A 12,879-nucleotide genomic window follows, 5' to 3' on the forward strand; every position below is an offset into this window, starting at 1 on the left:
TATTGCGTATGTATCTTTAAGTGCAGTGAGGAGTGGCAAAAATGATATATTTGGGAAACAGAACAGCATCTACATCAGCATAGGCCCATCACAGAAGAGCTAACACCTGTGGTCAGAACTCAGCTGTGTATCTACATCTAAAGGACAAAGGACACTTGTTTGATGACAGAAAAGCATGCAATATTAGTGAAAGAAGCTATAAAAATTAAATTGGATAGACCAATTAAATTGCAGCTCTAATACCTCTCTCGAGGCAGTTTAACCAAATACCTAAAGTCATGCAAATACAATGAAAATCTTACCTCCATGACTGTCAGGTGACTAGCCAAATGTTTTCAAGAAAAAAAATAAAAAAAAGTTTAGTTGCTCTTACTTATTACTGCTGATAAACCATGACCTGGATGAATGAGCACGTCTACAGACATATGCATCGTGAAGCAAATCTCAAAACCTAATCTATGTTACATACTATATATATTATACATGTATATGCCAAGCAAAACGAGGTTCAATCTGGAAAATCCTGTAGAGCAAAAAAACTATGTAAACACTATCCCCAAAGGGAAATACATGCAACATTACACAAGACGGCGCTTATAAGAATGGTATATAACTAATTTGTTCATTAACCCTTTCTCTAGCAGCGCTGTACATGTAAGGTGCTTTAGCGATGGGTAAACATGGCATCCATTCGCGAGTGCAGCGGGCGCCATGGCCGGCGGGTCTCCGCTGTTTCAAACAGCAGAGACCAGCGATTAATGACCCCAACTGGCAATAATGCCGGTCATTAAAGGCATTTTAGATGCCATGATCAAGTGTGATCACGGTACCTTAAGCTAAAAAAAAAAACGGGAGCTTGTGCTTCCGGGCTTCCTGCTGGCATCCTCTTCGGCCAATGAAAGTGCTGGTAATTGATTTCAATACGCTGGGTCTCTCTGTAGAGACCCAGGGTATTTAAGTTGCAATTCTTATTTTGGCCAGCAGGCCAACATAAAAAAACAGCAATTCACATATTACGATGCTCCTGTATGGAGTGTCGTAATATTAAAGGGTATTATTGAGGCTACATTTTTGTAGCCTCAAACACGAGCTACAAAACAATTTAAAAAGTTTTAAAAAGTTTAAAAAAATATCAAAAATTTTTAAAATATAAAACTGTAAATTAGAATTTCCATAGAAAAAACACACATAAATAACGAAAAAGATAAACATCATGAGCATCCAAAAACACCTGCACTATTAAAATATAAAAATATTTTTCCAATAAGGTGAATGGCTGAATGGAAAAAGGGTCAAAATGGCAAATTGTTTCATTGCTTCTCTTACACAATTTTTTTTTATACATTGTGGTCAAAAAGTCATACACACTCCAAAATGGTATCCATTAAAACTACAGATTGTTCCGCAAAAATTGAGCCCCCACACAGAATATGATCAGAATATGGTGATGTAAAAAAAAAAAAGTTTTAATCTATTTTTACAGTATTTAGATATAAAAAAATCTATACATATGTGGCATCGTTGTAATCGTACTGACCCAGAGAATGAAAGGCACAAGTTAGTTTTGCCGCAAAGGGAACACCGTAGGAACAAAACCCGAAAAATGGTAGAGGTATTGCATTTTAGGCTACTTTCACACTAGCGTTTTTTGAGGATCCATCATGGATCTGCAAAAATGCTTCTGTTACAATAATACAACCGCATGCACCCGTCATGAACGAATCCGGTTGTATTATGTCTTCTATAGCCATGACAGATCATTCATAAACACCATTGAAAGTCAATTGGGGTGTATCCGTTTTCTATTGTGTCAGAGAAAACGTATCCGCCCCCATTGACTTACATTGTGTGCCAGGACGGATCCACCAAATGGGGAACAGAAAAACTGTGCAGGCAGTGTTTTGGTGTCCGCCTCCAGAGCAGAATTGTGACTGAACAGAGGCAAACTGATGCATTATGAGCAGATCCTTTTACATTCAGAATGCATTAGGGCAAAAACAGAAAGCCAAAGCACTAGTGTGAAAGTAGCCTTTCACAAATGTCATGCGGGGTCCTACAATGGAAGCCAAGATGAGATCCTGTAAAAAAAAAAGCAGATCCTGTTTTCACAGACTTGACATGACCTTGTATTAGTACATGGTAGACTGTTCATTTCAGTCTGCTGCATTGGAAATATTTGGTCATATGTTGCTTACCCTGTGTTAAGGGGAATATTAATTATTGATATTTTAGATAATCTCAATAATTAATATTCATAAATAGGAGTGAGTCGTCTAGTGATAACTCCGCCTATTTATGCCTAAAATAGTAACTAATTAAGTTGGTTAATTTTCTAGCTACCTCTGTTACCTATACACTTCACTGAACTACACTACGTGCGACTTACTGCTACTACTACAGCAGCGACCATTAATGACCATACACTGTACTATGAATAATAAAGTATTTATTATACAATATAATAATACAAGTCTAATTATACGCTATATCTATATATTTATAGATCAATGGTTATAAATATATATACATATAGACACACACCATAGTACAGCAATAACACTGCAGTAAACACAATACAAACCTAACTACACTACACAATGCACTATTCCCAATTCCACCCCACACACTATCTATACATTACACTTACATACACACATACGTCAGCAACCCACCTGTCTGGCTACTCACTGTCCCTACAGGGTACAAAGGGTAAAACAGAAATGGTGGCACTGCAAGGGTTAATACTTGCAGGCCAGAGATATAGACAGGAATGTAGCTGGACAGCAAGGGTTAACTGGGCAGGGGTAACCCAAGAAAGGGTTAATAATGTCTGGATGGAGCAGCCGTGAAGGGGTTACTGCTGCAGGCGTTAAAGGGTCTAACAAGGCAGCAGCAGCGAAGGGGTTACTGTTGCAGGGGTTACAAGGTCCACAGGGAGGGCTGCTGGGCACTGAAGGGGTTAATGGCAGGGGACAGTGGGAATGATAAGCAGAGTACTGCGGTACGGGGACTCTGCAGTACAGGGCTCTGCTGGGCAGGGTCAGTCCAGCACTGAAGGGGTTAATGGCAATGGGACAGTGGGAATGATAGGCAGAGTACTGGGGTACAGGGACTTTGCAGTACAGGGCTCTGCTGGGCAGGGTTAGTCCAGCACTGAAGGGGTTAATAGCAATGCAGGGAAGGATAGCAGGGGTTCAGGAAATCAGGGGTTAAGGAGGAGGCAGGGCAGGGAAAGACTCGGTCAGCGCTGCCTTTTCCTCCTCTCTCTCTTTCCTGGGGCTGCAGGTGTAATGCGCTGGGAGCCTCACCAGCGGTTAGGGTAGGGAAAAAGCACTGGCTGAGAACATCCTTTCAATCACCGCACCTGCGCACTGGCCCATAATTTTTCCCTACCCTAACCGCCGGCGAGGCTTCCGGTGCATGTGCACTCTGCTGTGAAATTTCCTAGCCCGTCGTTGTACGCTTGCGCAGCGCGGCACACCACTTCATGTCATGTGCGGTGCGACCGGAATTGACGAGGTAGGGAAATCTCACGAAGTAGGTAAATATAACGTTACACCTTGGATCTGAGCACTGCCTGCGCTTCCTTACAGGTGGATTAGGGTTGGGAAAGGTCGGGGGTCAATCCTTTAGCGCAGGGCAGCCTAGCACATCGCAGCCTGCGCTCTCCTATAGGGGGGAGACGGCCTTTGATCCTCCCGCCTGTGAAGATAATGGATACCTCTGGTGCTGTAAGTACAGTGCCGGAGGTAAGCGGCACACAGGGGCATGGGAACTCTTTGTTCCCATGTCACTGTTAGGCATACCATCTCCGGTGCTGCCAGAGATGGTGAGAAAGGGCAGAGGATCTTTATTGATCCTCTGTCCTTTGAAGAGGCCGAAACTGGACATAATTGTCCAGTTATCGGTCGCTCCCCCCCAGCAGGCACATTCCAGGGGAAGGGGGGGAACCATGGGAGCTACTGGCCACAGTTTAGCTGTACATATATATTTATAGATACTTGGGGCACATCTATAAATATATATATATATATATATATATATATATCTCAAAGAAAAATGGCGGGACTGGCAAAAAGTAAAAGTTTGGGTGCACGTTCTTGAGGGAATAGGCTTCTTACGCCAATAAATAGTCCAGAAAATGAACGGCACTCCAGTAGAGGCTCTAGTATTGAGCCGAAACGTTGTACCGCACGGGTGAATAAAGGAGTTATTTGCTTATGACCTACTGGAGTGCCATTAATTTTCTGGACTATATATATATATATATATATATATATATATCCAGAAAATCACAGGGCAGCACTCCTAGCTTCAAGCAGTTCAGGTGCCAGTGTTATCCCTGGGTCCTGGGATAACGCTGGCACAATCCAAATAAATATAACGCAGCACTCTTTGGATAAAAAAGTGAAAAAATGTGATATTTATTCAACACATGTTGATACAGGCAACGTTTCAGCTCTCACAGAGCCATTATCTCTTGGCTTCATAATGGCTCTGTGAGAGAGCTGAAACGTTGCCTGTATCAACATGTGTTGAATAAATATCAAATTTTTATCCAAGGAGTGCTGCGTTATATTTATTTGGATTTTATATATATATATATACACATAAAAAAGGTCAGGCAGCACTCCTTGATATGCAGCTGAAGCTGTAGCGGTGCCCGCAGTGATCCCTCGATACAGGACCGGTTAAATAACACAGAAAAATCGGCGGCACTCCTTAAAGTAGAAAAATGTGCAATTTATTCACACATGTCAGCAAAGACAACGTTTCTTTTATATGCCTACCTGCTCTTTTTATAGGCATATAAAAGAGCAGGTAATATTAGGGACAAGGTTGTACATTCCAGAGTACCTGAAAAGGGACAATTAAGACAGACGTTTTCAAGACAAGGCGCACGGGCTCCTTCCCATGTCTGGGATGTGTGAACTGTAAACTGATGGTGAAAGGATCAGGGTTTACGCATCCAGACACGGGAGAGATCTTTAACATAAGGCATTATCTCACCTGTGATTCGTCATGGGTGATATATGTATTATGGTGCCCTTGCAAAAGGCTGTATGTTGGTGAAACAACATGTGATTTAAAGACCAGGTTGAACAACCATAGACAGTCCATCAGGAGTAAAAGAAGTGATTTGCCCGTATCGAAACATTTCGTGGAAAAAAATCACAAGGAGAGTGACTTGAGATTTATGGTCATTGATCACGTAAAACCTTTGGTGAGAGGAGGGGATCGATTAAATATATTAAAGAAAACTGAGCTTAGGTGGATTTTTCGGTTAGATACTTTGAAACCAAAAGGGTTAAACGTCGAATTTAGGGTAACAGGAGAAATGGTCAGTTAATCTCATGTTCACAGTGCCTGTGATTTGATGTACATTGCATACTGTATATGGTGAATTAATAGAAGCTACGGGGATATGTTTATGCTAAACATGTGGCTTAATTGCTTGTAGGCATTGTTTAAATTGTTATTTTGACTGTTGCCCATATCGGACTATAAGTTTGGAGAAGAACTATGGAAAAACAGAGGTGTAATATTTTGCCCAAATGAGTGCCCTAATTTAAAATGGCGGTTACAGGCCAGTGATGGGGCTCGGTGCGACTGGCGCAGCGCAATGTCGTATGCAGGACGTGCGGGGATGGCGCTGAAGCGGTTGATCGAGCGTCATCATATGGGACTCCGCCCAGGGGTGACGCAGGGTGGTTATGTACGGCGTCACAAGGGAAGAAGGATTGACACATGCGCACTGGGGAGCAGCAGACGCGGAAGAGTGGCGCGAGCCTCCATACAAGTGAAGACGCCTTTTTCCTATACTTCTCTCCATAACTTGCTCTGAGAAGGTATTACAGTCATGTTTTTAATTGCACTGTTCACTTTATTATATGCACCTGTGAGCATTGATGAGGATTTCAATTAATTATGATTTTTTAAATCTCACCTACATGCATTTAGAATAGATTGGTATCCATGTTAACATTTGGAATTAATCACATGAATTGTAGCTTACCCCTAAGGGGAGTGCACTGCTATTGTATTGGCTGTTGAATTAACTAGTCACAATGTGATGATGTATTTATATATGCACATATGCACTTTTTATGTTCACTTGACTTGAAAAAGGTTCTGTGAGAGAACCGAAACGTTGTCTTTGCTGACATGTGTGAATAAATTGCACATTTTTCTACTTTAAGGAGTGCCGCAGATTTTTCTGTGTTATATATATATATATATATATATATATAAATATACAGTACAGACCAAAAGTTTGGACACACCTTCTCATTCAAAGAGTTTTCTTTATTTTCATGACTATGAAAATTGTAGATTCACACTGAAGGCATCAACACTATGAATTAACACATGTGGAATTATATACATAACAAAAAAGTGTGAAACAACTGAAAATATGTCATATTCTAGGTTCTTCAAAGTAGCCACCTTTTGCTTTGATTACTGCTTTGCACACTCTTGACATTCTCTTGATGAGCTTCAAGAGGTAGTCACCTGAAATGGTCTTTCAACAGTCTTGAAGGAGTTCCCAGAGATGCTTAGCACTTGTTGGCCCTTTTGCCTTTACTCTGCGGTCCAGCTCACCCCAAACCATCTCGATTGGGTTCAGGTCCGGTGACTGTGGAGGCCAGGTCATCTGGCGCAGCACCCCATCACTCTCCTTCACGGTCAAATAGCCCTTACACAGCCTGGAGGTGTGTTTGGGGTCATTGTCCTGTTGAAAAATAAATGATGGTCCAACTAAACGCAAACCGGATGGAATAGCATGCCGCTGCAAGATGCTGTGGTAGCCATGCTGGTTCAGTATGCCTTCAATTTTGAATAAATCCCCAACAGTGTCACCAGCAAAGCACCCCCACACCATCACACCTCCTCCTCCATGCTTCACGGTGGGAACCAGGCATGTAGAGTCCATTCGTTCACCTTTTCTGCGTCGCACAAAGACACGGTGGTTGGAACCAAGGATCTCAAATTTGGACTCATCAGACCAAAGCACAGATTTCCACTGGTCTAATGTCCATTCCTTGTGTTCTTTAGCCCAAACAAGTCTCTTCTGCTTGTTGCCTGTCCTTAGCAGTGGTTTCCTAGCAGATATTCTACCATGAAGGCCTGATTCACACAGTCTCCTCTTAACAGTTGTTCTAGAGATGTGTCTGCTGCTAGAACTCTGTGTGGCATTGACCTGGTCTCTAATCTGAGCTGCTGTTAACCTGCGATTTCTGAGGCTGGTGACTCGGATGAACTTATCCTCCGCAGCAGAGGTGACTCTTGGTCTTCCTTTCCTGGGGCGGTCCGCATGTGAGCCAGTTTCTTTGTAGCACTTGATGGTTTTTGCGACTGCACTTGGGGACACTTTCAAAGTTTTCCCAATTTTTCGGACTGACTGACCTTCATTTCTTAACCGCTTTAAGTCCGCCCATAGGATATAAACGTCCTATGGGTGGACCTCTATTTCTGAAAGCACGTTTAAAACGTCCTTTCAGAAATAGCAGCTGCACGCTGATCGTGCAGCTGCTGATCGGGTTGCCCGCTGTCAGTGACAGCAGGGCAACCCAGAGAGAAGGCAGGGACAGTGCCCAGGTGTCCCTGCCTTCCGGATCGCTGCAGACACAGCGCTCACCGAGCGCTGTGTCTGCAGAGCAGGAAGCGCTGTGCGCTTCCTGTTCCGGCCCGGCGGTCATGTGACCGCCGGGACCGGAGCGTGCAGGAGCTGTGTGAAGTCTTACAGAGACCTCGATCAGCCCTGCATTGAGGCTGTACAGCGCAGAATCACGCTGTACAGCCTCTCTGGGGGGTGTATTTCTTCTGTAACTGGGGCTACTATGTCAGCCCCAGTTACAGGAGAAATCAACAGTGAAAAAAAAAAAGAAAAAGTGAAGCAAATGTCCCCCAGAGGTCTTGTATGACCTTATAGGGGACGAAAAGTGTAAAATAAAATAAAAATAAATAAAGGGTTGAAAAAAATAAAATAAAAAAAAGTTTCACATGTAAAAAAAAAAGGTCCCCAAGTAAGGAATAAAAAAAAAAAATTAAAAATAGAAAAAATAAAATAAAATAGACATATTTGGTATTGCCACGACCGTAAAAACCAGCTCTATTAAAATATTGCATGAGCTAACCCCTCGGGTGAACACCATAAAAAAAAAAAAAAAAAAAAAAACTGTGTCAAAACAAGCAATTTTTGTCACCTTGCATCACAAAAGAAGCAACACCAAGTGATCAAAAATGCGTATGTCCCACAAAATGGTACCAATAAAACCGTCACCTCATCCCGCAAAAAATGAGCCCCTACATAAGAAAATCTCTCAAAAAATAAAAAAAACTATAGCTCTTAGAACATGGAGACACTAAAACATAATTTTTTTGTTTCAAAAATGCTATTATTGTGCAAAACTTTAATAAATGAGAAAAAGTATACATATTAGGTATCGCCACGTCCGTAACAATCTGCTCTATAAAAATGTCACTTGACTGAACCCCTCAGGTGAACGCTGTAAAAATAAATAAATAGAAACTGTGCTAAAACAACCAATTTTTTGGTCACCTTGCCCCATAAAGTGTTATAATGAATGATCAAAAAATCATATGTACCCAAAAATAGTACTAATAAAACTGGCACCTTATCCCCTAATTTCCAAAATGGGGTCACTTCTTGGGAGTTTCTACTGTAAGGGTGCATCAGGGGGCTTCAAATGGGACATGGCATCTAAAAACCATGTGGAGTTTCTTTTCTTCTGCGCCCTGCCGTGTGCCCATACAGCAGTTTATGACCACATGTGGGGTGTTTCTGTAAACCGCAGAATCTGGGTAATAAATATTGAGTTTTGTTTGACTGTTAACCATCGATGTGTTAAAGAAAAAAACTGGATTAAAATGGAAAATCTGCCCAAAAAGTGAAATATAAAAATTTGATCTCCATTTTCCTTTAATTCTTGTTGAACGCATAAAGGGTTAACAAAGTTTGTAAAATCAGTTTTGAGTAACTTGAGGGGTGTAGTTTCTACAATGGGGTCATTTATGGGGGTATCCACTATATAGGCCCCACAAAGTGACTTCAGACCTGAACTGGTCCTTATAAAGTGGGCTTTGGCAATTTTCTTAAAAATTTGAAGAATTTCTTCTAAACTTCTAAGCCTTCTAACGTCCTAAAAAAATAAAATGACTATCAGCTGTGTATCCACCTGACTTCTCCACAACGCAACTGATGGTCCCAACCCCATTTATAAGGCAAGAAATCCCACTTATTAAACCTGACAGGGCACACCTGTGCAGTGAAAACCATTTCAGGTGACTACCTCTTGAAGCTCATCAAGAGAATGCCAAGAGTGTGCAAAGCAGTAATAAATGCAAAAGGTGGCTACTTTGAAGAACCTAGAATATGACATATTTTCAGTTGTTTCACACTTTTTTGTTATGTATATAATTCCACATGTGTTAATTCATAGTTTTGATGCCTTCAGTGTGAATCTACAATTTTCATAGTCATGAAAATAAAGAAAACTCTTTGAATGAGAAGGTGTGTCCAAACTTTTGCTTTTGGTCTGTACTGTATATATATATATATATATATATATATATATATATTTATATATATATACACATACTGTATATATACACACATATATATATTAAACAGGGGGTCTGAATGGGCAGCAATAAGCCAACCTACACATATATATTATATACATAGAGCTGTATGCTGACAAGGGGGCATACATACATCTCTATCTATACACCTACACCACTTGGACCAGCCCATGCAAAAATGCCAATATATATGCATATATGTAAGTGAATATATACAAATATATTTAAATCTAGATGGCTGCAGCAATAATTAGCTTGGTACGCACAAGCAAATATATTTCTTTTTTTACTCCTTGCCTTCCCAGACCCATAACTTTTTAATTTTCTGTTCACATACATAGACGACTAAGTGCTTGTTTTTTTGCAGGATAAGTTGTATTTTCTAATGGCACCATTTAACATTGCATACAATGCAATGAGAAGCTGGAAAAAAATCAAAAATGGGTGGAATTGGAAAAAAACACTGCCACAGTTTTATGGGTTTTGTTTTTATAGTGTTCACTATTTGGTAAAACCAACCTGTTAACTTCATTCTCCAGGTCAGTACAATTACAATGCCACATTTATATAGTTTTTCTTGTGTTTTACTACTGAAAAAAGTGTGGAATATTTTTTTTTTTCTTTTCATCTTTGTATACTGACCCCATAACTTTTTTATAGTCATGTCTACAGAGATGAGTGGGGGCTCATTTTTTTCAGGGAAATCTGTAGTTTCTATAGATACCATTTTGAAGTGTGTATGACTTTTTGATCCCTTTTTATTAAATTTTTTGGGGGGAGATAAAGTGAAGAAAATATGGTAAATTGGCAATTTTTCTAACATTACATTATTTACCAGATGGGATAAATATTTATATTTTAATAGTTCAGGCATTTTGTGACATGGAAATGCCTATGAAGTTTATTTTTTATTTTGTATTTATTAACTTTTTTATTATGGGAAATCATTTTTTAATTTTTAACTTTTCTTAGATTGCTTACTATTTTTTTACTTTTCTTAGATTGCTTCCACAATAAAATACAATATGGAAAGGAACGGCAGCTCTAAAATCCCTGGTTTCTTCAGAAAGACCAGGGCTTTAACAGACTACCAATGTGTGGCGATCAGAGGTGTCGTTCAAGACCCAGAAGGGCAGCGCACCTGGGTTTTCTGCTCTTAGATGTCATGGTCACATTTGACCATGGCATCTGAGGGGTTAAAATGTTGAGATTGGCATTATTGCCAGACACAGTCAGACACAGCTAGTTTTCGCCTTCCAGGCAGTCTCCTTATGCCTTTTTATGTGGTAATAATGCTTTTGCTTATCCAAACGATTTATGAAATTATTTTTTCATGACATATTAGTGGTAAATCATGGTCAATATGTTTTACCTTCATTAAAAAAAAGGAATTTATCTTTGACCCCACAGACTTTTCATAGAAAGTTGAAAGATTTGGCTGTGAAAATAAAAAATTGCTTTTTTTTCCATTACATGTTCCTTTAGCCCCAATTTATGAGAAAAAACAACCCACCATTTTTTTTCCATTACATGTTCCTTTAGCCCCAATTTATGAGAAAAAACAACCCACCATTTGTTATGCATTTTTCTAAACTATGGTAACACCTCATGTTGTCGTAAATTGCATTGGGCACATGGCAGGCCTCAGAAAGGAAGTAGTGCCATTTGGCTTTTGGTGGGCAGATTTTGCTGGAATGGTTCTGGGGTGCCATGTCACATTTGCAGAGCCCCCTGAGGCACCAGTACAATGTAAAATCCTAAAACATTACTCCATTTTGGAAACTAAACCTTTCAAGGAATTCAGTTAGGCCTCTTTCACACGGGCGTCAGTTTATTTGCCCGGATAAGAGACGGGTGCGTTGCGGGAAAATGCTCAATTTTTCTGCGCGAGTGCAAAACATTGTCATGCGTTTTGCACTCGCGTGAGAAAAATCGCGCATGTTTAGTATAATAGTGCTGGAAGGGTTAAAAAAAAATAAAAAAGTTAACTGACCTGTGGTGATGTCAGATCACATGTTCCAATCACATGGTCCATCACCATGGTGATGGAGCATGTGATCTGACATCACCACAGGTCCTTTAGCCCACAGCTAAAGAAGAGACCGACCGGGAACTACGCGATCAAGAGGATAAGGTGAGTTAACTTTTTTAATTTTTTTAACTCTTCCAGCACTATTATACTAAGCATTCTGTATTCAGAATGCTATTATTTTCCCTTATAACCATGTTATAAGGGAAAATAATACAGTGAATAGACTGTCACCTAGAACCCATGCGTGAAAATCGCACCGCATCCGTACTTGCTTGCGGATGCTATGCGATTTTCACGCAACCCTATTCATTTCTATGGGGCCTGCGTTACGTGAAAAACGCAGAATATAGAACATGCTGCGATTTTCACGCAACGCATAAGTGATGCGTGAAAATCACCGCTCATGTGAACAGCCCCATAGAAATGAATGGGTCAGGATTCAGTGTGGGTGCAATGCGTTCAACTCACGCATCAGTGGAGAAATCCTTAACCAGCGTGAGCATGTGAGCGTCTGATGTAAGACGTTGGGCTCCGCCTCCCCCCACCTCCGTCTCTCTAGCCTGCTCGTGTGTTTCTGACGGCTGTTGTCCGGTGCATGGTGATCGACGGAGGACTCCACACTTGCTGCTGATGACTTCGACCAGTCAAGGACGCCGATACCAGGGTGGTGAGATCTTAGGAGCGGAGGAGCGGTGGAGTGGCAGCACCGCGCTTGTGCTGATGAGGTCTGTGAGCGCTGCCTGAGTTTCGGCGTTTGATGTCTGCAGAGCTTGTGATGGCTGGGCGGTGACATCGCTGCTGCCGATCGCTGCTGGCGTTTTGCTAGCTGTGCCCTGTTTGTTGAAGAAGGAGGTGTCTCCGGTGTCCATTTATCACAGTGGATGGAAGTTTTGCTACAACTGTTATCATCACAGAAGTGCTGACAGAGTTGGTTGTGAAAAGCGAAAGTGAGAGCCTGCCGGATACCATCTGTAGTAGGGCGCACTTATAAGTTACTTCTGTGTTTCTTGTGGAAAGCAGAGCAAGGGAAAGAGAAGGGGAAAGGAGGAATAAGGGGTGAAGATTTGCTGTGGATATGTGATGTCAATAACGGGGCGTGTTTCCTACATAATAGAGGCAAACTTTGATTTGGTCCAGCCCCGGTTTTGAGCATAAGCCCCCATTCTGAAACTGCGAAGGTTTAAATACCTCCGAATCCCCTACTAATCCTTGGATCAATTAGGATTAACCCTAAATGTATT

The sequence above is a fragment of the Bufo gargarizans genome, chromosome 1 (assembly GCF_014858855.1).
Source record: "Bufo gargarizans isolate SCDJY-AF-19 chromosome 1, ASM1485885v1, whole genome shotgun sequence".
Taxonomy (NCBI): domain Eukaryota; kingdom Metazoa; phylum Chordata; class Amphibia; order Anura; family Bufonidae; genus Bufo; species Bufo gargarizans.